Below are 25,554 nucleotides of genomic sequence, written 5' to 3'. Positions count from 1 at the left end.
ATCCACTGTGCCACTGCCTGGTCAGGCAGTAGTTGACTTATTTTAACATGCTTTGAGTATATAGTATCTGCCAGTGGCTAAAATACAGAATGCCTTTAGGGATGGTCTTTTCTGTCAGGGCAGACAGACAGCCACGATCAGCAATAGACAGAATACAGTGGGAGGCAAAATAGTCACAGTGGCAAACGTGGGATAAGATGATTCTCCTCCAGTGAGACGACTCTAGAGCAGGACCTCAGAAGATGAGTGGTTTAGGCAAACAGGACAAAAGGAGAAGAGCATGAATAGAAGGTGGAAGTGTAGAAGTACAGTATCTGTTCAGAAGCCACTGGAAGACATTAGAGAGGGTTATGACATGATTAGACTTGTATTTTTGAAGGAAAATGGAGATTAGTATTGAAAAAGCAATTGTCTAAGTAGCCTTCTCTGTGCAAAAAGTCTGTAGGTATTCAGGAGTGGAGAAATGTTATAGGAAAAGCCTTTTATTCCTTGATAATGACCATAGATCAGCTTAAATATTTCATAATTCAGGTTAAAAAGGCACTGAAGTGCCTTCTCTTATGAAAATTCACTCATACAAACAAATAGGTACTAAATATCTTCAAAATGGCAGCACCTCTTCTAAGCTCTGGGGCTGAACTGAGAGCATACCCAATGTGTACCTGACCTGACTGAGCTCGTGGGAGGTGGCAGTGTAGTGTGGTCAGTACTGTGGTGAGGAAGTAGAGCAGGACGCATGACTCAGGGAGGGGACAGGGACGACCTTCCTGAGGAAGTAGCATTGAAGCTGAGACCGGAAAGCTGAGTAGGGTAACGGGGAAAAGGACAGGAAGGGCATGACAGCAGTGACTCGGAGGGGAGAAGACCAGCGAGTGAAGAGGGCAGTGTGGCTGACGCAGGGCATGTGGGGAGTGGACCATAAGGAGAGAGGTCGTTGGCCAGGAGAGTGGAGGCCAGGACGAGGCCTGTTCCCCTGGGACTTGGTAGAGGGTGGAGGGAGAAAGTAATGTATTTTCCAAAGGAAAAGGTATTATTTTGCCTGGGTCTAGTTCAGTGGTCTTATACATATGGTTTTATAAAGTTTTTATGGACTAGCCTTGTAACAGAATTACTTATAGTAACATTGTTTCTATAGAAAAATATTTTGGACTTCAAAAACTGTCTTACAGTTAATTTTCAAAAAAACATTTTTTCACCATTTAGGGACAGCTTGCACAAGCACACAATTCTGGTGCTTTTTGTTATTTGTGCTGAAATTATGCCTTCTTTCCCTGGTGTCGATATGTCTGCAGTGTTTTCAACCCTCTGATACAAATCAGAGGTATCATTACACAAATGTGTTTGAAATGTTGTTTTCTTTTCCTGAACAGGTTTAGAAAATATATGGAAATAAAAATAGAAGTCTTTTTATAAATTGTTTGGTTTCCAGAGTGTTTGTTTTTTAATGTTAAGGATTTCCTCTGTAAACTATGTTGTGGTAAAATGATATATACAATGAAAGTATGAAAAATGAAGCTGACATGAAAATTATTATACACAAAGTAAAAGAGATTGATATGGTTTCACTGTTGAATCATAGGGAATGTAGAAGGTAAACAATACGAAGATAAAATGTCTAGATTTTAAATACTTCAATAACCACAGGTTTATTCTCTCCCTCTTCTCCTGTTTCTTCCTCCTTCTTTGCTAGCTGTTATTAGAAATACTGATATTTTTTTAAAAAGCAGAAAAGAGCTATTAAGGCCATTGCCTTTATAAAATAGATTATATGAGCTACATTTTAGTAATAAATGAAACTTCAGGCTGAAGCTCCTTCAAATTTCCATGTCTCCAAAAGGCAAAGTTAATTGCATCTACACCCATCTCAGTGGAAATATGTTTCATTCTATATCAGTTAGAATGCTTTTAGCTGACAAGTAACAGAAGACCCAACTCAAAATGGCTTAAATAAGAAGTAAATTTTATGACTGCATATAAACTGGGAATCTAAAGAAAGGTGATTTTATTGTCAGTTCATGTAGCAGCTAACTGTTGTCAGTAGGCTCTTGGGAGCTTTCCATCTTTCCATTCTACCGTCAGTTAGTGTTTGTCATTAGGCTTGTCCCCTTTCATGTCTCAAGATGGCAGGCACCTTTAACTCCCAGATTTACATCCCTATGTCAAAGCACCCAAGTCTGAAAGAAAAGAAGGCGTGTCTTGTCTTAATTTGGCTTGCTATAAAAAAGATTTTAGATGGCTTAAACCACAGACCTTTATTTCTCATTGTTCTGAGTCTGGGAGGTCCAAGGTCAGTGTGCCTGAAGATTTGATTCTTGGTGAGGGCCCCTTCCTGGCTTGTGAACGGCCATCTTTCTGCTGTTTTGTCAAATGGCAGAGAGAGCTCTAGACTCTTCATTATTTTATAAAGACAGTGATCCCATTATGGGGCTCTACCTTCTAACTTAATTTAACTCTTATTACCTCCAGATACCATCACATTGAAGGTTAGGTTTCAACATGAATTTTGGAAGGGTACAAAAGGTAAAATTCAGGACCTATTATCTCATGTCTTTTTTTAAAAGTGAAGAAAGCCTTCCCAGAAGCTTCCCAGCAGACTTGACTTCACTAGCCAGCTTTGCATCATACAGCCCATTTCTACACCAGGCAGTGGCAAAGGGTATTGAAGTCCTTCGATTGGCTGAGAATGGTCAAGAGTTACGGCCTTCCAGTTCTTTCAGAGAAGGACACAGGATTCAGTTTTTCAGGAAGGAGAGTGGTCTGGGGAGGCAGCCATGCAGCCTGCCTGCTGTACCTGCCAAGCCGGCTCCTACCCTTGGGCTCGGAGTCCTTTCCTCCCTCCTGGAGGACTTTAACCTGTTAATCATTTTTTATCATCTTTATTTTTAGTCTATCTATTCACTCTCTCTTCAAGCTTATTAAAGAGTACATGTACTGTCTCCATTTCTTTTTGTCCAGTTTATTTCTTAAACTTTCTATAATGTAGATTCTAGTAACACATCTCCCTTTCTGTCATCATCAGATCCCACCTGATTCCCTGATCCTTTGCCAGTATTACTGGGAATGTTTGGCAAGACCAGTGGTTCTCCAACTTTAGCACACTCTAGAGCAGGGGTCTCAAACTCAACTCAGCATGTGGGCCGCAGAGCAAGATCACAGCCGTTTGGCGGCCCGCACTAGGACTACAAAAGGCAACTGTTACGCAACACTGTTCTCACTGCAGTTGAAAACAAAAAAAAATTAGTACAACAGGCACAATCGTACATGCAGTTTACTCAGTGTCACAAAACGACCAGAAACTGTAGTTCGCATCACAACTGCTGTTAACTAAGCTAATATCTAGCTAGGATGCTAGAGAAATGAAAAATACAAGTAGGCCCCTAGGCTTACTTAATTTTATCCAAAATATTTTGAACTTCGTGGATTAGTCTGTGGGCCCCTGCTCTAGAGCCATCTGGAGGGTAATTAAAACACAGATTGCCAGGCTCTATCCCTGGTCTGAGCAGGGGCCTGTAGACTTGAGCTTATTACTTCAACTCTCTGAAGGCATTAGATATTGATTTGACTGACAACTTCCTTTTCCCTGAGTTTCAAAACTCAAAAATCACCTCTCAAATCTGTACTTCTTGTTCTCCCAGTATTTTATTAATAGCAGTGTCCTTTTTCTCAAACAAGAAATCAGAAACTCAACCTGGCTCTTTATTCTTCATTTCCCCCATATACGGCCAACTGATGTTCCATACTCTAAATGTCCCTCAAGTGCATAATTTGATCCTCATGCCTGTGTTTTTGCTTCAGTTTGAACCCTCTTTTCTTTTCACTTGTACTGCTCTAATGTTCTCTAAAGTGTCTGCCCTATCTCCGTTTTCCGACTTTCTCTTGTTTATACTTTGTACTGTTGCAGAGTGATGCTCTTAAATATGCAAGTCTGATCACATTATTCTTGAGCTCAAAATTCTTTGGTATTCTATACTTTACAGATAAAATCCAGGCTCCATTCTGTGCGGGGAGAGGGCTTAGGATTGGTTCTCTGCCCACTGATCTAGTCTTTCCTTCTCTTACCTCCCCTCTTCCTATGCCTCTGTACTGAACTTCCCTCAGTCCTGAGTTCTCTTGGACTTCTGGGCCTTTGCATGTTTTCTCTTTGCATGAAACACTTCTTCCCTGTCCTCACCCCCACTCCCAGCTGCTTTGGTATCTTCTGCTTATCTCCAAGACTTAGCTCAGGGACACCTCTTCTATCGCCCCACTTCCCTTGTTTATTCTGGTAACTAGCTGCTACTTTTTGTACAACCGTAAAAGTTTGTAAATGGTACTCATTTAGTACCTAAATATGCTGCTCAATTCTGGAGGTTTATTTGGTGCTTGAGCCCCCATCTAGAATATAATTTCTTTGAGGACAGAGATTGTACTTATTATCTGTTTCCTAATACAGTGCCTAACAGAATAATTGCTTAATAAATGTTTGTTGAGTGATAGAATGTTAAGGAATATTTTTAATGACAGAAGCTGGTCATAAAACCAAGCCTGGAAAACTTAGGACTGGGAAACCATTTGGAGGGTAACAGAAATATCTTCGACTTTTATATCTATTTGGATTTCTTCAAGATTCTGGTGGAATTAGTGGCTCTTAGAGTCTTAAGACAGAGTAGGGGTGGGGGGGTGATGGTAAATTGTAGAAATCACTTGATGTTATAATTAGTTTTCCATTTTCGTGTGGGAGTTTGGATGAAATCTGGAAATATGACTGCTGTTAAGAGCTCTTTGGTATGTTAAGAACCCTGTTTAGTAATATGAGTACATCTGAGTCCAATCTTTTCTGAGATATAAATATAAATATATTTATTTAAATAAAAATATTTAAAAGGATGGTAGGCCTGTTTATTTCATTTAACTTTGAGAAGTTTATGCAAACTTATAAACAAATGGTAGTAGTCACAAAGCTGCTCTCTCTGTTGATACATACATTTTATTTTTAATATTTTATAGGTTAGCTTATTTATTTTTCTGTCAAAAATCTCATAGTAGTTGTATGCTCTGAACCTGTGTTGCCCATGAGATAGCCACCAGCCACATATGGCTATTTAAATTAGTTAGAATTAAATTAAAAATTCAGTTCTTCAAATATGCTAGTCACATTTTAAGAGCTCATATTGAACAGTACAGATATAGGATATTTTCATCATTGTCTTAACAATAAGTTAGTCAAGTGATTAGCATGTAATCTTAAATTTCTATTTAAAAAAATTTTTAAATGTCCCTTTTACAGGTGTTTTTGTTATATAATAAAAACACTCAAGTCAAGTATACGGTTTAGTGAATTATTACAGTGCCGGTAACACGCAGGTCAGGGAATAGGACTGTGTCGGTTACTCTGGACACCTTTCCATGTGTCTTATCAGTCACAACTCTGTCTTCTTTGTAAGTAACCACTATCCCAACTTTTATAGTAATCACTTGCATTTTTCTTTTGATAATTTATGGATTCAATTAATAAAAATAAAAACATTTTTATTGAGATAGAATTTGCATGCCATTAAATCAAACCATTTAAAGTATACAACTGAACAGTTTTAGCATGTCTGCAGAGCTGTACCACCATCACCATAATCTAGATTTAGAACACTTTCATCATATCAAAAAGGGACCCCTCTCCATTAGCAGTCACTCCTCATCCCTGTTCTCCCAGGCATGCAGGCCTCAATTACTGATTTGCTTTCTGAACTTGTTCTGATTTTCATGTAAATTGAGTCATACAATACAAGGTCTTTTGTGTCAGACTTCTTTCACTTAGTGTGATGTTTTGGAGGTTTATCCATGATGTAGCATATACTAGTATTTCAATCCTTTTTATTTCCGAATACTATTCCATTGTATGGATGTGCAACATCCTTTTTTTTTCCTTTCTTTCTTTTTTTTTTTTTTTAGGCTAGAGGAAGGAAGATAGTGAGGCAGACTCCTGCATGTGCCCCAACTGGGATTCACCCAGCAACTGTGTCTGGGGCCGATGCTTGAGTACCAAGCTATTTATAGTGCCTTTTGCTGATATGCTCAGACCAACCAGCTACCCTCAGTGCCTAGGGCTATGCTCAAACCAGTGAAGCCACTGGCTGCTGGAGGGTAAGAGGGAGTGAAGGCGGAGAGGGATGGAGGGAGAAACAGATAGTTGTTTTTCCTGTGTGCCCTGACCAGGAATTGAACTTGGGATGTCCATACACTGGGCTGATGCTCTATCCACTGAGCTACTGACTAGGGCTGATTTTTTACTTTTTTAAAGTAAAACTAACTTCATTTTAATTTAAATTTACTTTTCAATTACAGTTTACATTCAGTATTATCCTTTTTTATTTATTTTTATTTTTTTACAACATGACAAATCTTACAGTTTCAACAATCACAAAGGTACACTTCACCAGTCTCTGAGCACTTTGCCCAAAGCGCAAAATGTCCTCGGCCTTCTTTATAGCCATGGGAAAAACTTCCCAGGACAGGGGAGTGCTTCCAGCAAAGCCACCCCCCACCCCCATCAGGGTATTTCACATTGTCCAAAATCCGTAAGTCCATCCAACAAAGGAGTCAGTGCCCACTCCGGTCATAGTCCAGGAAATCAGTCCACGCACATGGGGCCTCAGCCACCTCCCTCATCCCTGCCGTCCTGGCAGGTCTTACACTGTCCCAAAGAGGAGCACGTGGCAATGGCAGTCAGCATTTCCATCTCTGCTCCAGAGAGTATGTCCAACCCTATGTCCCAAAATTGCAGACCTACCAGGAGCATAGTAAGAACTCCTTGCTTCTGGACTCTCATCTTCTGGAGACTGCGGATTGCAACTCCAGCCCGATTCTCCTCATCCTCCAAAGAGGAACTGAAAACATCAGCTCCCGCAGCCAGGCTCGAGTCCTGGGCTGCTGCAGCCTTCTGCTCCGCAGACTTTGCAGCTCCGGACCCGGCCTCAGCCTCAGCCTCAGCCTTGGCCTCCCACTGCTGCTGGCTCTCCACAACGTCCAGGGCAATCTGCAACTCACGAACCTGTGAATCCTCCTCCATCAGGTGCTCCTTTTCCAGGTGATTCTCTCAAACCTGGTCAGCCTCCTCCTCCAGCGCTTCCTCCAGCTCCAGGGTCAGCATCTTTTCTCCCACATTTGCTTCAGCTCCTTCCACTGCTCGGTTTGCAGGTCCCGGGCAGCGTCTTCCATAGAGCTCTTGGTTTCCTCACGCATGACTGTAAAAGTCAGCCAGCCTATTGTCCCCAAAAGGACAGCCATGGGGAACCATAACAGCAGCCAGTCCTCTACTCCACCTCTCAAAGGTGGTGGTGGCTCTTTGCCGATCTGTATTGAATCCTGCCGACTACACCAAATGTAAAGCCAGTAGCCAGGGCCACTATCACAGCAGCCCGGCCCATGCAGGTTTGCATTGGATTCGGATAGTCGGTAAAGAAACAACGGAACCAAAAACTGGTGGGCCATCATCTTTAATCCTAGCTTGCACCCGGCGGGCAAGTTAAAACACACACTGGGCTCCAAAACCCAGTCACATTCAGTGCTCACAAAGCTACTGACTTATCCGAGTTTCCTAGAATCAAAGGTTTCTAGCTCACCAGACTTATTCACCTCAGTTCCCCATCTCCTTCCTTCTCCCTGCACAAACTAGCTTTTCACTCAACACTCCGCCATCTTGGCTGCTTCTCCTGGCCTCCTCCTTTCTCTGCTCTCTGCTCTCTAATGCTAATCTCAGGAACCAAGACATTCTTATTCTTGTATTAATTTCAGATGCACAGTATAATGGTTAGAGATCACATCATGCATAGTGCATAGTTATTACAATACTCTACATCCCATGATTATTTTGTAATACCAATTAGTACTTTAAAAAAAATATATTTATTTTATTGATTTTAGAGAGAGGAAGACAGAAAGAGGGAGAGATAGGAACATCAATCTGTTCTTGTATGTGCTCTGACCAGGGATCAAACCGCAAACTTCTGTACTTTGGGATGATACTCTAACCAACTGATCTATCCAGCCAGGGTAATTTGTACTTCTTAATTCTTTCACTGTTTTCACCCAGTCTCTCTCCCCCCCCCCCCCCCATCTAGCAACCATCAAAGGTTCTGTGTATCTATGAGTCTGTTTCTGTTTTGTTTGTTTATTTTGCTCTTTAGATTCCATATACAACTGAAATAATAGGGTATTTGTCTTTCTTTGACTTATTTCACTTAGCATAATACCTTGTATGTTCATCTATGTTGTTGCAAATGGTGATATTTCATTTTTTTATGGCCGAGTAATATCCGTTGAGTATATGTACCACAGTTTTTTATCCACTTGTTTATTGGTGGGCACTTGGGTTGTTTCATATCTGTGGATATGACACATTTTTTTAAATCCATTTATCAATTGGTAGACATTTGGGTTGTTTTCACTTGTTAGCTATTATGAATAATACTGCTATGAACATTGATATACAAATTCTTGTGTGGTGTGTGTTTTCATTTCTCTTCAGCATATACTTAGTAGTGGAATTGCTGGGCGAAATGGTCTCTATGTTTTCATCTTTTGAGGAACTGCTAAACTGATTTTGTAAGTATCTCAACCATTTTTCATTCCCCCTAGCAATTCAATGTATAGAATTCCAATTTCTCCACATCCTCATCAGTACTTGTTGTTATATCTCTTTGATTATAGCTATTCTAATCTAATGGTTATAAAGTGGTATCACATTGAATATCAAATTGACCATAAGTGTATTATGGTTTTCCTTTGCATTTCTCTACTGGTTAATGATGTTGAACATCTTCTCATGTTTTTTATTTTATTTTATATTTTTCCAAGGTGAGAAGTAGGGGAGAGGCAGACAGACAGACTCCCCTATGAGCCCGACTGGAATCCACCTGGCATGCCCACCAGGGAGCGATGCTCTGCGCATCTGGGGCATTGCTCTGCTGCAATCGGAACTATTCTAGCACCTGAGGTGGAAGCCATGGAGCCATCCTCAGTGCCCGAGCCAACTTTTCTCTAGTGGAGCTTTGGCTGCGGGAAGGGAAGAGAAAGAAGGAGAGAAAGGAGAGTGGGAGGGTAGAAAAGCAGATGGGTGCCTCTCCTGTGTGCCCTGGCTGGGGATCGAACCCAGGATTTCCACATGCTGGGCTGACGCTCTACTGCTGGGCCAACCGGCCAGGACTGAGCATCTCCTCATGTTTATGAACCATTTGTAACTCTTCTTTTGAGAAATGTCTAGTCAAATTCTTTCCCATTATTTAATTTTTAATTAAATAATTATTTATCTTTTTATTAATGAGATACAAGAATTCTTTATTACTGATACAAATCCCATTTCAGATTATGGTTTGCAATTATTTACTCTTGTTCTGTGAGGTTTTTTTCTTGATATCATTTTCAGCATGAAGATTTTAATTTTTTATTAAAATTAGTTCACTTTATCTACTTTTCTTATCATATTTAACAAACTGTTGCCTAATCCTAAAGATTTACTGCTATTTTTTCTTCTCTAAGAGTTTTATAGTTGTAGTACTTACATTGGTCTCTGCTTCATTCTGTTCCTAGTTTATTGAATGCTTTTTATAATAAGAGGGTGTTGGATTTTGGCACATGCTTTTTCTCTGTCTATTGATACAATTATGTGTTTTTTATTTTAAAATTTTATTAATGTGGTATATTGAACCAATCTTGCATTCCTAGGATAAATCTCACTTGGTTGTGGTGTATAATACTTTTTATATATTCCTAGATTTGGTTTGCTATTTTGTTGAGGGTTTTTATATCTATCTATATTCTTAAGGAACGTTGGTCTATAGTTTTCTTATGATGTACTTGTCTAGCTTTAGTATCAAGTAGTACTGGCCTGATAGAATGAGTTGAGAAATATATTCTCTCTCTCTTTCTCCCTTTTTGGGAAGAGTTTGTGGGAAATTTAGAATGTTTGGTTGAATTTACCAATGAAGTCCTATGAGTCTGCACTTATTTTTGTTGAAAGTGGTTTTTTTTAAATTTATTGATTGATTCATTTTAGAGAGACAGAGAGAGGAAGGGGGGAGAGAAAGAGAAAGTGAGAGAGAGAGAGAGAGAGAGAGAGAGAGAGAGAAAGAGAGAAGCATTCATTTGTTGTTCCACTTTGTTATACATTCATTAGTTACTTCTTATATGGGCCCTGACTGGGAATAGAACCCGCAACTTTGGTGTTTCAGGACAATGCTGTAACTTACTGAGCTAACTGGATAAGGGCGATGTGTTTTAATTACTAATTCAATCTCTTTTCTTGTAATAGGCTTATTATAAGCTTCTGTTTCTTCTTGAGTCAGTTTTAGTGGTTTGTGTTTTTCTGGGAATTTATCTTTTTCATTTAACTTAATCTAATTTGTTGATTTGTAATTTTTCATAGTATTTCTTTGTAATACTTTTTATTTCAAAAATTTTCTTCTTTTACTGATTTCCAATTATGTTCCAATATGGTCAGAAAACATTTTTTGCATTTTAATCATTTTAAATTTTGAGGTTATTCTCCCCCTCCCCGTGGCCTGCTATATGGTCTGTCTTTGAGAATGTTTCATGTGCACTTGAAAAGAATATACAGGGGTATTCAAAAGTAGGTTTACAGTTATAAGTACATGAAACAATTTATTCTTATAATATTATTTACCTACTAATTATTGTATTATTTATTTATATATTTGTATTTATATTATTATTTAATTTTCTTACTTATGATTTATCTTTTTGGTAATGATGGTTAGTAATTTAACCAATGACCTATGAAAGTGGATAGTTAAATTGTAACCCTACTTTTTCCCACCTTGTGGGCAAGGATATTGTTTTGTTAGATGGATGTTATACAGGTGTCTAGTTAGATCTAGTTGGCCTATAGTTCTTTTTAAATCTTCTGTTACCTTTTGATATTTCTTCCTGGTTTTTCAATGTAATATTGAAAGAGGATATTGAAGTCTGAATCTGTTATTGTTGCTCTTTTTAAAATGCATCTTTTTCCAATCTTTTACTTTCAACTATTTGTATCATTCAACCTAAAATGTATCAAAAAGTGTGGTCCTAGAATCTGGGGTTCCTATGCCTTCTGAGTTAATAATATTGACTATGAGTTCAATGTTAGTGGCTCAACAATTTATATGAAATAAAGTGTCTTTCAACAGAAATACACATAAAGCAGGGTTACGTTTGATCACTTGAGGAAAATGTGGCCAGAGGCTCACAGGAACCTAGTGCTATTTCCTCTATGAGCAGTGGTCTTGTTTTCACCAAGTCAGTGCTCATGGTGGCTTTATAGAGCTTAATTACTTTGAATAATGAAAACTGTAATTTTATCTTTGTTGTTGAACTTTTTAGTTGAGTTTAAATAGCAATCACAGCAATGTCAGGTATTTCATGTTCCACAGAATGAACTTCTGGAAGTCTTACTTTGATTCCATGACTTGTATGAAAACAATCACACCATTATTGGAATGAACTAATTTTTCTAGTTGATACATCTCCTGAGAAGGATAGGAAGCTGGCACTATTTAAGTGTGAATTTCTTCTGCTAATAGAGCCAACAAAATAACAGCTGTCACTTAACTTTGTTTAAACAAGATAATTTGTATTCAGAGCTGACTTAAGATAAATTTAAAGGACAGTCATTTGATCTAAATGAAAAGTCATGCTTTATAGAATAATATGTAAAACATCTTCTCCATAAGCTTTTCTTAATTGGTGTGTATTCAAGCTGGTCCTAAGTGAGGGCAGCAGCATAGAGTATTTCTTCCACCTTCACCTAAGATGGAAGGAGTTAGCTATCCCTGGCTACTCCTGAATGCCACTCTTTCTGTAAGGGGCTTGGGTGCTGTTATTGAGGATGAAGCTCAGTTGTAGCCCATCCAGAGATGGGTAACTGCTCAGGGCTTTTTGTTTTAACCACGTGTTAAATGGCATCCGGAGTCACTGTGCATGCCTCTCACACTGCACAGTGAGACCATGGTGGAGCTTGGAAGGAAAAAACTTGGCTGATTACAGTGCTGCTGTAAAAAATCACTAGAAAATGGAGCATCCAGGACAAATAATAAATTGGTTAGGACAATTGGCATAAGTCAGGACTGTCTCAGGCAAACTGTTATACATAAACACTTTACAAGACAATGCTTTTTCAAAATCGTCTAACTCCAAACTCTTCATTATTATTTTCCTGTCAAAAAGGCTGGCCTCTCAATGTGATTCACTTGTTTATGACTATTTAGTAATTTCCACAGCATTATATGCACATGGGAAAGAATGTGAAACATTCTTTTTAGTCAGTTTTATTCATTGTGGCCTTTTTTCCTAGAAAATTTTCTATTTATCTTAAAATTTTTAATAAATTTTACATGCTTTTATTTTATTTATTTATTTATTTATTTATTTATTTATTTATTTATTTATTTTACCATTTTTCCAAAGCTGGAAACGGGGGGAAAGTCAGACAGACTCCCGCATGCACCCGACCGGGATCCACCCGGCATGCCCACCAGGGGGCGATGCTCTGCCCCTCTGGGGCGTCGCTCTGTTGCATCCAGAGCCATTCTAGCACCTGAGGCAGAGGCCACAGAGCCATCCCCAGTGCCCGGGCCATCTTTGCTCCAATGGAGCCTCACTGCAGGAGGGGAAGAGGGAGACAGAGAGGAAGGAGAAGGGGAGGGGTGGAGAAGCAGATGGGCGCTTCTCCTGTGTGCCCTGGCCGGAAATCGAACCCGGGACTCCTGCACACCAGGCCGACGCTCTACCACTGAGCCAACCGGCCAGGGTATTTTTATTTATTTTTTATCAGATATATAATTTGGAAATATTTTCTATTTGTTAGCTTGACTCTTCATTTTCATTTTTTTCTCTTTATTGAATTTATTAGGTGACACTGGTTAACAAAATTATATCCATTTTAGGTGCACAATTCCACAACACATCATCTGTACACTGTTATGTGTTTACCACCCCAAGTCAGGTCTCCTTCCATCACTATTTATCCTTCCTATTCCCTCCTCTGCCTCCCCCGATGACCCTCTGGCAGTCACAACACTGTTGTCTCTGTCCATGAGTTTTTTTTCTTTTTCCTTTTTGCTCAATCCCAGTCCCGCTGGAACTACCCCCTTCCCAGTCCCGCTGATACACTTCTGACAGCTGTCAGTGCATAAAAAGCTGTGGTACATTTACACAATGGAATACTACTCAGCCATAAAAAAGAAGGAACTCTTACCTTTTGCAACAGTGTGGGTGAACCTGGGGATTATTATGCTAAGTGAAGTAAGCCAGTCAGAGAAAGACAAGTACCATATGATCTCACTTATATGTGGAGTCTGATGAACAAATTGAACTAACAAGCAAAATAAAGAGACTTATACATGGAGAGCAGGCTGACAGCTGTCAGGGGTGAGGATGGATGAGAGAGGTGGAGAGATGGAGCAATAAAGGACAAAAAATGTATGGACAACAATATGATGATTGCTGGGAGGGGAGATGCTGGAAGAGGGTATATGGGGGATAAATGGTAATGGATGAAGACTTGACTTGGGGAGAATATACAATACTGTGTATAGACATATGTTATAGATTTGGGCACCTGAAAACTGTATAATTAGTAGTGTCATCCTAATAAATTCAATAAAACTATTTTTTAAAAATAGAAAAAATATTGTATAGTAATTAAAAATGAAATTTGTTAATGAAAGGAAAGCAGTTTAAAAATGGATTATCTAGGCCCTAGCTGGTTTGCTCAGTAGATAGAGCATCTGCCTGGCATATATTCGTCCCAGATTAAGGTTTGATTCCTGGTCAGGGCACATAGGAGAAGCGACCATCTGCTTCTCTCCCCTTCTTTTTTCCCCTTTCTGTTCCTCTTCCAGGGGCTCCGTTAGTTCAAGTGTTGGCCTGGGGCACTGAGGATAGCTTAGTTGGTCTGAATGCATCAGCCTCAGGTGCTAAAAATAGCTTGGTTGATTTGAGTATCAGCAAGTGGATCCCAGTCAAGGCTCATGCAGGAGTCTGTCTCACTGTGTCCCCTTCTTTCATTAAAAAAAAAAAAAAAAAGATAATATAAAATAAAATGGATTATCTAAATATGATTATGATAATACTTTATGTTCTATTACAGGATTAATTAAAAGGTTTTACCATATATCTTATGACTTTCTACTGGAGCCTTGAGAGATAGGTAAGTGAGAAGCATTTTTTGAAGATATATTTCTGAAACATTAAATAATTTGATCTAACAGGTTCCTGACAATGTTCTCCTCAATAAAAGATTAGTAGAAATGTCACGTTTACGTAAATCTAATGTAACATTTCCATAATATGCAATAAATCATGTTTTCCAGGGAGCTGCATTTTCTGTAATAATTATGAGAACATTGTTAATAAAACACACATGTTCAGCATATTCTAAAACTTAACACTAAAGAAAAATCATTAAATGCAATGTAGTTCCCTGGATTGGATCTTAGAAAGGAAAAATAATAGTGAAGAAAGAGGTTAAATCCAAATATTAAGTCTGTAGCTTAGTTAATAATAATATCCAACATTAGTTTCTTAGTTTTGTTAAAAACCATGATTATATGAGATGTTAACTGTAGGTAAGATTGGATGATGGGTATATAGGTACTCTGTAACTTTTTAGTAGATCTAAAATTATTCCAAATTAAAAATTTATTTAAAGAAGAAAAAAATATCAAGGTTTATAGATGTCAAATTATAGTTTAGAAGTGACTTTTATTTGTAGTAGTTTGAAAAACCAAATTACTGATTATCTTTTTAAAAATCCAGGTTTCATGCAGTAGAGATGTGGGGAAGTGTGGAGCTCCAGGTTTTATTCTTCAGTTCCTAGGAAGTATGGGGTTTTGGTCCTTGCACGCTGGTGTGGTGTCCCTGCACATCTCCCTGTACTCGGCGACAGCCATGCTCTGAGGCCTTCAAGGTCCTTGTGCCTTCTCTGGCAGTTTAGGACAGCACTTCCTGTTAGAACACTGCTTTTTCTTTTTCCTCTTTTCTTTTTTACTGTATTGTTAGAGGTGAAAAGACCAGTGATGTGACTCTGTGGTTTTCAGTTGAGATTTTCTTGGTATAGTTTTGTTTAGTCGCACGTACTGGAGCTTCTAGGTCAAGTACTAACTATAGATGACCTGTTGTTAAAGGGTATGCATAAAGATGAACATAACTCTTAAATAGACATTTCTGTAATTGAGGTAAAATAATTGATTGCTATCAGATAATAGAAATTCTCAGTTTCCAAAATGAACTCTAGCAGCATAACTCTTTCAAATTGCTATAAATATTAAAAGACTGTAAGAAGAGAACTCTGTAATCTGCTGAAACTATTATATAACTTTTCATTAATAAAAGTAAAATAGCCATGCTGGCCTTATAAATGGTTTCCTGCTTCTGTTACCAACTTTAATGATTTTAGCTAACCTTTAATTTCATAAAGGGAAATAGAAATATATTATTCTCTTAAAGGATATAGACATTTAAAGTCAGAGACCCGAGCCTGAGCAACCCGTACAGAATAATTTGTTAGGCTTGGAAAGCTCTGCGGGGCTTGACATTCCTTCAGAGTCAGTGTCATCAATTTCATGTTAATAGAATTTACATCTTTTCTTCTTGGTTGTGGTAACATAACTATGCCAACCTTGGGAGAGAGGCTTAGAAAAATAAAGGAGAGTTTTTTTTTTTTAGGATGAGTTTCCATTTTATTGCACTGGGGAACAAAATTTTTGTTGCATCCACAGAAACACTTGTTCTTACCTAATTCACGTGTGCTGATCTCAAATCTGAAATTAGTTTTCTCTGTAAGCTACAGATTTTTTGCAATTCAAGATTTTAGGTTTTCATCTTATTGTAAAATTTTCAACATTTAGTTTAACATAATGAAGTAGAATGTCTTCTTGGGCATCATTTTTGTGAAAATAAAATAATTTATATAATGTAGTAAATACACTAATACACTAAAAGATATGATTGCATCAGAATTTGACTACAATTTTGAAATAGAACATATTAAAACACTTATTTTAATCATAAAATTTGCACAAAACTTATTTAAATTCTATTCGGGCAAAAATTTGCGTTTGTAGCTCTTGCATTTGTGTACTTGTTGAGGACAATCTCGTTTGATGCTCCAGCAGTAGTCTGCTCATCACTAACAGCTCCAAGAGTTTCGGGAAACTTATCAAGGTGACTGTTCAGGAAGTGAATCTTAACGCTCATGTTACATCCAATGTTGTGGAAAGCCAACAGCATCCTTTGAACCAGAAGTTCATCGTTTTCTGCTTTTCTGTTGCCAAGGAAGTTCTTTGTAACTGCCACAAAAGACTGCCATGCTGCTTTCTCCTCCTTATTCATCTTCCTGGCAAATTCTTCATCACATATGGGGGTTCGAATTTGAGGTCCATTGAATACACCTGCTTTTATCTTCTCAAAAGACAAGGCAGGAAAAGCAGAAATAATATGTTGAAAGCATTCACTTTCTCTATTCAAAGCCTGAACAAACTATTTTATTAAGCCAAGTTTGATGTGAAGTGGGGAAAAATAATCCTGTCTTGATTAACTACAGGTTCATTCACAATATTTTGCATCCCTACTTCCAGAGCTTCACATTTTGGCCACTCCTGTGTCCAGTGTTTCTCCCGAGCTTGGCCTTCCCACAAACACAGAAAGCAAGGATACTTCATGAAACCTCTCTGTCGTCCTAGCAAGAAATTTACCATTTTAAGATCCACACGAATGATCCAGTTATGCTCCTCATACTTCAGAAAGTCGAGGACAATTTTTATGTCATTCTAAGTCATTCAATTCAGGTTGGCTAAACTGCTGAGGGGTTAATGACTGCTTGGCATCGACCCTTCAGATTCTACAACCATTTCCTCATGCATCTTATCAAAATACACTTGATCGCCATGTTCACTTTCTTCATCCTTAGAAGAAATAAAACCATTGAAAACTGGAACCGGGAGTGTCTCCGAGTGTGGGATAGGTCGTATTTCTGAAGGAATATTAGAATATGTGACCATATGCCGTTTTTTCTTGCTGATGCCCTTTGTATGGATCAGACAGAAATAACAGTCACTGCTGTGGTCCTTAGGTTCACGCCAAACCATGGGAATACCAAAAGGCATTTTTTTGCATTTTTCTTTTGTCCACTCATGAAGCATTTCCTCACAATTATGACACACAATATGAGGAGCCCAATTCTTGCCTTGATCGCCAAGGGAAACTTGAAAATAGGCAATATATGCACATGCCACAAATGATGAAATATAGCGCGTTTGACGTTGAAGTGTGTAACAGCCACATATATAACAGAAGGTATCGGGACTATTCTTACATTTACGCCTACTCGAAGAAGCCATCTTAAAACAAAATAAGAGGGTATTTTTATCAGATATTAATTTTTTATATTTAAAAACAACTACAATTAGCCTGACCAGGTGGTGGCGCAGTGGATAGAGCATCAGAGTGGGATGCGGAAGACCCAGGTTCGAGACCCCGAGGTCACCAGCTTGAGCGTGGGCTCATCTGGTTTGAGCAAAAATTCACCAGCTTGAACCCAAGGTCGCTGGCTCAAGCAAGGGGTTACTTGGTCTGCTGAAGGCCCACGGTCAAGGCACATATGAGAAAGCAATCAATGAACAACTAAGGTGTCGCAATGCACAATGAAAAACTAATGATTGATGCTTCTCATCTCTCCGTTCTTGTCTGTCTGTCCCTGTCTATCCCTCACTCTCTCTCTCTCTCTGTCTCTGTAAAAAAATAAAATAAATAAAAATAATTTAAAAAAAGATTTAAAAACAATTACAATTATGTAAAAGTGATATTTGTAAAACATTAATTGCCTTGTGGTTATGTTCAATCCAAGAGTCGTTGCCCTTTAACTCCAATTTAAAAACCAGTGTATGCCATTAACTGTAACAAAAAGAAATTAAAATTGCATAAAAACTAGAGCACGCACCAAAAAACGGATTTCAGATTTGGAATCAGTGATGCAGAAATATATAGAAACAGTTCTAAAACCTCATGCAACAGAAAATGGGGAAAAAAATTGTTCCCCAGTATTATCAGTTCACACATTAAAAAACAAGAAAACCTTTGTATTATTTTTCTGTGCTAGAGAAGCATTAGAAGTGTTGCTTTTAGAGACACACTTTGCCATTCAGTTGACTGACAGTCATTCTTTGGTCATCTAAAAAAGCATAAGAGAGAATAGCTAATACATACTGAGTGAGCACTTCCTATGTACCAGGTGCTTTATTTGCAGTGATCTCATGTAATCTTCACAAATACCTATGAGATCTGTCGTCTTTATCAATGAGGTTGACAGAGTAACAGTTGTTTCCAGGCTAACCCTGAAGTTATAGGACAGAAAGAACAAGAGCCCACGATAGCACTACTGACAGTTTGGTGTATAAAATTACCAGCTTCCAGGAAATCCTGAATCCTTGGACGTGTGGTAAACTTCTGATTAGTTCACCACTTCTGGGTAAAAGGTTGTCTGATCACACTGGGTAACCTAGAGCAGAATTCCCCTGCAGTAACTCATCTGGAGCACAATCTCCTGTTCTCTCTCCCAGCCTTTATCTGGCTCATTCTACAGTTTCCTAACATGTCAGTTCTCTGTCATCTGATTAATTGCTGAGCACACTTATTGTGTGCTTCATTGATCATATGCCAAGAACTTTTTGGCAGCTCTGGGGAATATGATTGCAGTGTGCCTCGTGGTCAATGTTGGGCCTCTAGAAGTTAGTTGGGGTGAGAACTTGGATCCAGAAGCTAGGACACATGCCAGGTTGAGGTTGGAATAATTGAGCAGCTGACGCGGAAAATGCTGCTGTCCAGACTCAGTCAATAGGCAAGGGTCAGAAATAGAATGAGCACATGTTTTTGAAAGGTGGTTTTTTTTAAGAAGAAAGGCCATGGCCTTTGTAGTTTGTAGATATAATTTCAACTTCTTTTCGAGGAAGAATAGGTTACCAACTTATATGCATTATAGTGCTCATTACACTGAGCAAAAATCTTTCTCTGTAACTTTTCCATCAGTTAGATCTCAAGTCCCTCTTATACTGTCTTTCTGTAGCTCTAAATCTTTAGTCCCTCTTCTACTTGAAAGCATAAAATACACATAAAGTTTCAACATCTCTCATATCTCCTCTTCACGGTCTCCAAAAGTTGGTGTTCTTCAGGGCCCAGCCCTCGGCTGCCTTCTGTTTATTCTCTGTGTGATCTCATGTGATCTTCTGCTTTAAATACCACTTATCCTTTCAAATTGATGCCTTTGCCTTGACCTCTCCGTGTATTCAATGCTCCTACCTATGTCTACTTAGTCAACATCTCTATTGAAAGTCTAATAATCATTTCAAACTTAACACATTTAGAATATAACTTCACTCTTCCTAAAACCTGTCCCTGCCTCCTCCTTCATCTATCTCAGTAAATGGTCCACCTAGTTGCTCAGGCCTAGAGGTCATTTTTAACTTTTCTCTTTTCATCTTAAACCACATCCAGCCCATCAGTAAGGCTATATGTCCTCCTTTCAAAATATACCCCAAGTCCCTCTTTACTGTCACCACCCAACCGCTACTACCTGAATAGAACCTATATCCGCCTTTGTGATTTCCTAGATGATAGTAATAATCACCTTCCTTATCTCCTCTTATACCCTTTGAGTCTGTTTATCATGTAGGAGCAAAAGTAGGTTTTTTATTTTCTAATGTTAAACAGTTTCTGTCATTCCCCTGTTCAGGATCCTTCAGTGGCTCCCCATCACACTCAGTATAAAACCCCAAGTCTTACCATGTTCTACCAGAATTTATTTTCTGCTTGCTGAATTTATTTGCTACCATTCTGTCTTACTCACTTTGTTCTAACCACAGTTGCCTTCTTGCTGTTTCTTAAATTCTCAAAGTCCACTTGGAATCAGCTGTCTCCTCCCTACTCCCTGACCCTACACCGTCATTCTCACCAGTCCAGCCTCTAGCCTGATGCCAGAGGAGATAGATTTATAGACAACAAAAGTACATATGCAAGGCTCTCTGGCACATGTAGTAGGATGGGTCAGAGCATTATTATTCCCAAGTTTCTGTCATTTGAATTGCTTTCAAATGTAAGAGTGACTAGAGATTTAGAGCTACAGAAAGACACAGGTAGATCAATGGGGGAAAGTTACAGAGAGAGAGAGAAAGAGAAATATTTTTACTCATAATGAGCACTGTTATGAATATATTGGTAACAATTACATCTGCGTGAAAATAGGCTGGGCTACTTCATAGGACAGTGAATTCCCATCATTGCTGGTGTGCAAGTGGAGATGGTCACCTCAAGGGGTGTGGTGGACGAGGACTATCTGAGTGGAAGAGGGGGAAGTTGATTTCTAAGATTGTTTCAATGCTGAGATTATATGATTTAGAATCTTTTTTTTTATCAGAGCGATTATTATTAGCGTCTCCTCAGATTAATCCTTCTGGATTTGTATTGGGAAGATTTCATCAGTCTTGCCAGTGAAGTTTTCAATATTAGAGATGAAGGAAGAGCTAATATCAAAGCTGATTTCTAGTCAGATTGGCCAAGCCCTCATATAAGGAATTCAATACTTTGAAGTCTTTTTGTTCTCTTATTTTTTTATTTTAAACTTACTGTGATTTTTTTTTTTTTTTGGTCTAAAATAAGCAATGTGTGCACAAATTCCCTAGAAGATTTTAGTTATTAAACAAAAGTTTACTGAGTTTTAGAAGTAAGAAATACGATATTCGGAAATTACCTTTCGTCAGAGTTTGCTAGAAACTCCTTAGCCTTAAACCAGCAGCTCTTTGAGAAGTAGCAGCCATATTTGGATGTTTCATTGGGGGTGAAATAGCTATTTCCTTATCTTATCTTAGAGGTGAAAAATATGATTTAAGTAATAGAGGACTTAAAGTTATAAATGCTTTTAGTTAGACCTGAATAAAGCTATTCATGCAACTTCAAATTTCTTATAACCATTGTGCTGCGGCCTTTGAATTAATGATGGAGGAGAGAGTGATTTTCAGGGCCTCTGTGATATTAGAGCACTTTATATTTCATTGCTTTGATAACTAGCACCAAAGGATGACACATGTAAGAGTTGCACCCAGCCTGGCATAGCTTCCTGCAGCACTAGGGCCTACCCCACACCAGCAGGGGTTGGCACAGCCCATAAAGTCAGCCTTCTGGTGACTGCATTGTTCTGACTCTGTACAGAAGACCTGAACACCTTAACGTGTTTTCACTTTGAGAATCTTGTTTCTCTGTTTTCCTCTAATTTCTGATTTTGCTGCCCCCTTTCCCATGATGCCTTTTTCTGTCCTTTAGATCTACCCTTCTTTCTTCCTGGTTACTATTTTTTTTTTTTTTTTGTATTTTTCCAAAGCTAGAAGCTGGGAGACAGTCAAGAGTCCCGCATGCACCCAACCGGGATCCACCCAGCATGCCCACTAGGGGCGATGCTCTGCCATCTGGGGCGTTGCTCCGTTGTGGCCAGAGCCATTCTAGCACCTGAGGTGGAGGCCATAGAGCCGTCCTCAGCGTCTGGGCCAACCCTGCCCCAATGGAGCCTTGGCTGCGGGAGGGGAAGAGAGAAATAGAAAGGAGAGGGGGAAGAATGGAGTAGCAGATGGGCACCTCTCCTGTGTGTCCTGACTGGGAATTGAACCTGGGACCTCCATACAAGGGGCCAATGCCCTACAACTGAGCCAACTGGCCAGGGCCCTGGTTACTATTTTACTTCACCTAAATAAAACTGCTGCTCTGCCCCAAAACAAACAGTTTGAATTATCTCCTGTATCGATATTCTGTCTTTACTTGAGCCAGACACCCTCCTAGGAGTTGAGGTAGACAGTGGCACCACTTTAATTCTAAAGGTAACATAAACATTGTACGTGTGTCGTGGTTCTTGATATCTTGTGCCTAAGCAATTAAGAATAATTTTTGTTCCTGGCCTTAGCAAAAGACTAATATAGTTACAATCCTTTTATAGTCAATAATGAAGTAATAAACAAAGCATGGAAAAAGCAATTCTGAAATATAATGAATTTCTCTCCATAGACCCAGCTACATACACAATGGATTTGAGAACCAGGGATGAAATGAAAGGGGTTTAAACTATATCAGCTGATGTCTGAAAGTTCAGACTTTAAAATGGTGTATTAGGTTCACTTAGAACCCCTTTATTTGCCTGTTTTTCCTCTTAATGATAGCAAACACACAAGTAACTGTGTTCTAAGCACTATGTATTTTAACTCATTTAATCTTCATGGTGATCTTGTTAGGTAAATGCTGTTGTAATAATCCCCATTTCACAGATGAGGAAACTAAGTCTTGGACAGAGGTATCATTGCTCAGAGTTACACAGCTTATTTTGTTACAGCTGGGATTCAAACACAAGTATTTAACTACCTGTTAGTTTTGACCCTTAAATCCTGTATGAAACCTGGCTTACTGATTTCTCAGACCACAATAGGTTAGAAGTTAAAAATTTGAAAGATTATAATGACCTTGGATTCCCACTTTAATGTATACCTCCTAGTGAAATAATTGCACAAGAGCACATATATGTGCAGGGGAGTTCTATAAATATTATGATATCAAAATAGTTATCATAGCAAAATATATAATTGAAAATAATACAGAAGCCCAATAACAGGAGAAATGATTAAACTAGGGCACTGCTTTTCAAACTTTAATGTTTAATGAATCACCTGGGTATCTTATTAAAATGTAGTTTTTATTAAGTATATAGTGAGGCCCAAGATTCTACATTTCTAACAAGTTCCGAGATCATGCTGACTTTGCTGACCCCTGGATCCCACTCTGAGTAGCGAGGAACATCAATACATTTATGTTCTCTGTTAAGAACAGATCTGGTACTGGGCTGAGATGGATGGGACACTCGAGACACTCCAGTCCCCTCTCACTAGTCCAGTCCCTGGTTAGGACCATTCAGTGACCCTCTGTTATACTTCTAACACAATTGAAGGGAAATTCAAAACTAGTATCTGCACTGTTATCTCAATTTGAAGTAAGAGGTGTATGTGTGAAGTAAATATATGCCTAGCAAAACTCTGTGAGGAGATAGGGCATTTGTTACCCTCGGAGAGTGATCTGTTTACAGGTGGCATATTTTTCATCTTTAAATTTTGGCACTTTTAAATTTTCAGTAATGAGCCTGCATAGTTTTCTAGACATTTTTTATGATAATTAACATTATTAAAGCTTTCAGATCACTATGCACTCAAACTTGGTTTATGACTGTCTAGCCTTGGAGTACACATTTGCTTCCTGCCACCCAGATACTTCTCCATAATCTCCTACAAAATATCTGCTCATTTTTTTTTCTCAAAAAATATATAAGATATTTAATGGTTTAGTGGGAGCTTCAGGTTAGGGCTTTAGTTAGGGCATCTGCCAACACAGATACTAATGGGCAAATATTTATAAGAATAAGGGTAATGAAATGAATACATTTTATGAACAATTATGGGTTAGATATGAAAAAATCCCACTTTTCACTTTTTACTGGTGTTATCTATTTAGCATAAGGTTCTGGAAAGGAAAAATCTTTTGTACTTAATTCCAAGAAAAAAATAAATATAAAATAAAGATTCTGTCTTTACTTTGTCTCTTTCTTTTTAGTAAGGTAGTCTCAGCAGGTTTTTAAAGAGAAATCAGTTCTCCTTTCAACCTTTAAAGTTTAGCAACCTGAATTTAGACATGAAGTACCTAACTGTCACTGTGGAGCAAGGAAGGACATACAGTTGTAAGGAGACAACGCAGAAAAGCCTGTTTCCTCTAAAACCTCACCCTTTTGGAGAGGTGGTTTTTGGGAAGGGGAGGAATTCCTGTAATCTGTTTAGGGTTGCTCTTGAGAATCTGGTTTAATACCAAGCCTCAGGAAGCTGGGAAGAACAACTTGATTAATGAAGTAATACCAGGTCAGTGTACAATGACCCTAAAATAAAGGTTGCTCTGCACAAACCCTAAAGGAGCTTAAAACCAAGCCTCAAAAGAATTATGTTAATCCATAAGTAACTGTGTGCCAGAAGAAGTTCAGCATTCTTTAAACAAACACAAAAAAATCCAGGACCTAGCAATATAAAACTTATAGTGAATTACATTCAATCAAACATAACTAGACAAACAAAGAAGCAGGAGAAATATCCCATAACAGGAGACAATAGAAATAGACCCTGAAATGACAAGGGTGATAGAATTAGCAGACAGGTATAATAAAATAGCTATGGTATATCTGGCCCATATATATAAACATAATGAGAGATGAAATAGAAGATATAAAAAAGAAAATATTGGTATATCCAGAGATAAAAAGTACAGTTACTTGAAAATAAAATTGTACTAGATGGGAATAAGTACAGATTAGATCTTTCAGAGGCAAGATCAGTGACCTTGAAAACACCATAAGAATTTAACCAATAACACAGAGAAAAGAGATTGAAAAAGATGAGCAGCAGCTTGTTGTTCTATAGTATAATAACCATGGGTCTAACATAAGTGTAATTGGAGTCTCAGATTTGGTGAGAGGGTGAAAGAGAAAAAATATTTAAAATAGATAATGGCTGTAATTTCCCAAAATTTGAAGAAAACTGTAAACCTACAGATCCAAGAAATTTATCAGAACCCAGACAAGACACACATATACACACACAATTGCTCAAAATCAGTGATAAAGAACATCTCTTAAAAGTGTACAGAGGGTAATAAAGACATTACCTACAAAGGAATGAAGTTAAGAACTATAGCAAATTTATCATGAGAAACTGTGCATAGCAGAATGCAATTTAATAGCATTTTTCAGGTGCTAAGAGAATTGTCAACCAAATATTTTATATCTAATAAAAATACCTTCAGAAAATAAAAGGGGAAAAAATAAGAGGGAACTAAGAACTTTTTTAGACAAAACCAACACAACTCATGACCAGTAGACCTACATTGCAAGAAATATTAAAGGAAGTTCTTCAGGGAAAAGGAAGATGACACTACATGGAAATTTAGACTATACAAAAGAATGAAGAATAGTGGAAATAGTTCATATGTGATAAACATAAAAGAAAGTTTCCTTCTATTTTACTTTCTTTAAAAGGTGACTGTTTAAACCAAAAATATAATGCCAATGTCTATCTAGTGGGGTTGGTAACATGTGAGAGTAAAATGTATGACAGCCCCAGAATGGGGCTGGGGAAAGGAAGCATACCATGGTAAGGGCCTTCTACATGAAGTGATCTAATATTTTTGAAGGTGGGTTGCATTAAGTTAAAGAAAATTTTTTAAAGAATTTTTAAGTAATAAGATTAAATCTTAAAAAATAGTACAACAGAAGACAGATCTTAACTAATTAATTTTATCAAACGTTTAATGGAGAAATAAATCAGAAAACAGGAAAAAGGAAGACTTTTCCATTTGTTTCAGGAGACCAGCATTAAGCTAATACCAAACTAGATAAAGACATTACAAGAAAAGAAAACTGTGAACAAATATCTTTCATGAACATAGATGCAAAATTTATTAATCATT

At 38.1% G+C, this 25,554-nt stretch overlaps 1 protein-coding gene across 11 annotated transcripts in view; it reads left to right on the top strand.

The window, feature by feature from the left end:
- Positions 1-25,554, top strand: part of ZNF438 (zinc finger protein 438) — a 239,376-nt gene that overhangs the window by 42,464 nt on the left and 171,358 nt on the right. For 4 of the 11 annotated variants that reach the window (XR_010751696.1, XM_066386885.1, XM_066386881.1 and 1 more), the window contains exon 2: positions 14,120-14,179. The exons of 5 other annotated variants lie outside the window; for them this stretch is intronic. The gene's annotated coding sequence lies outside the window, so the exon portion shown is untranslated. Of the gene's footprint in view, positions 1-8,500; positions 8,578-14,119; positions 14,180-25,554 lie in introns of all 11 variants that reach the window. 2 more of the 11 variants (XM_066386890.1, XM_066386888.1) reach the window with 1 other exon arrangement.

The sequence above is a fragment of the Saccopteryx leptura genome, chromosome 5, assembly GCF_036850995.1.
Source record: "Saccopteryx leptura isolate mSacLep1 chromosome 5, mSacLep1_pri_phased_curated, whole genome shotgun sequence".
NCBI classification, from domain to species: Eukaryota; Metazoa; Chordata; class Mammalia; order Chiroptera; family Emballonuridae; genus Saccopteryx; species Saccopteryx leptura.
This window is presented reverse-complemented; position numbering and strand designations above follow the sequence as displayed.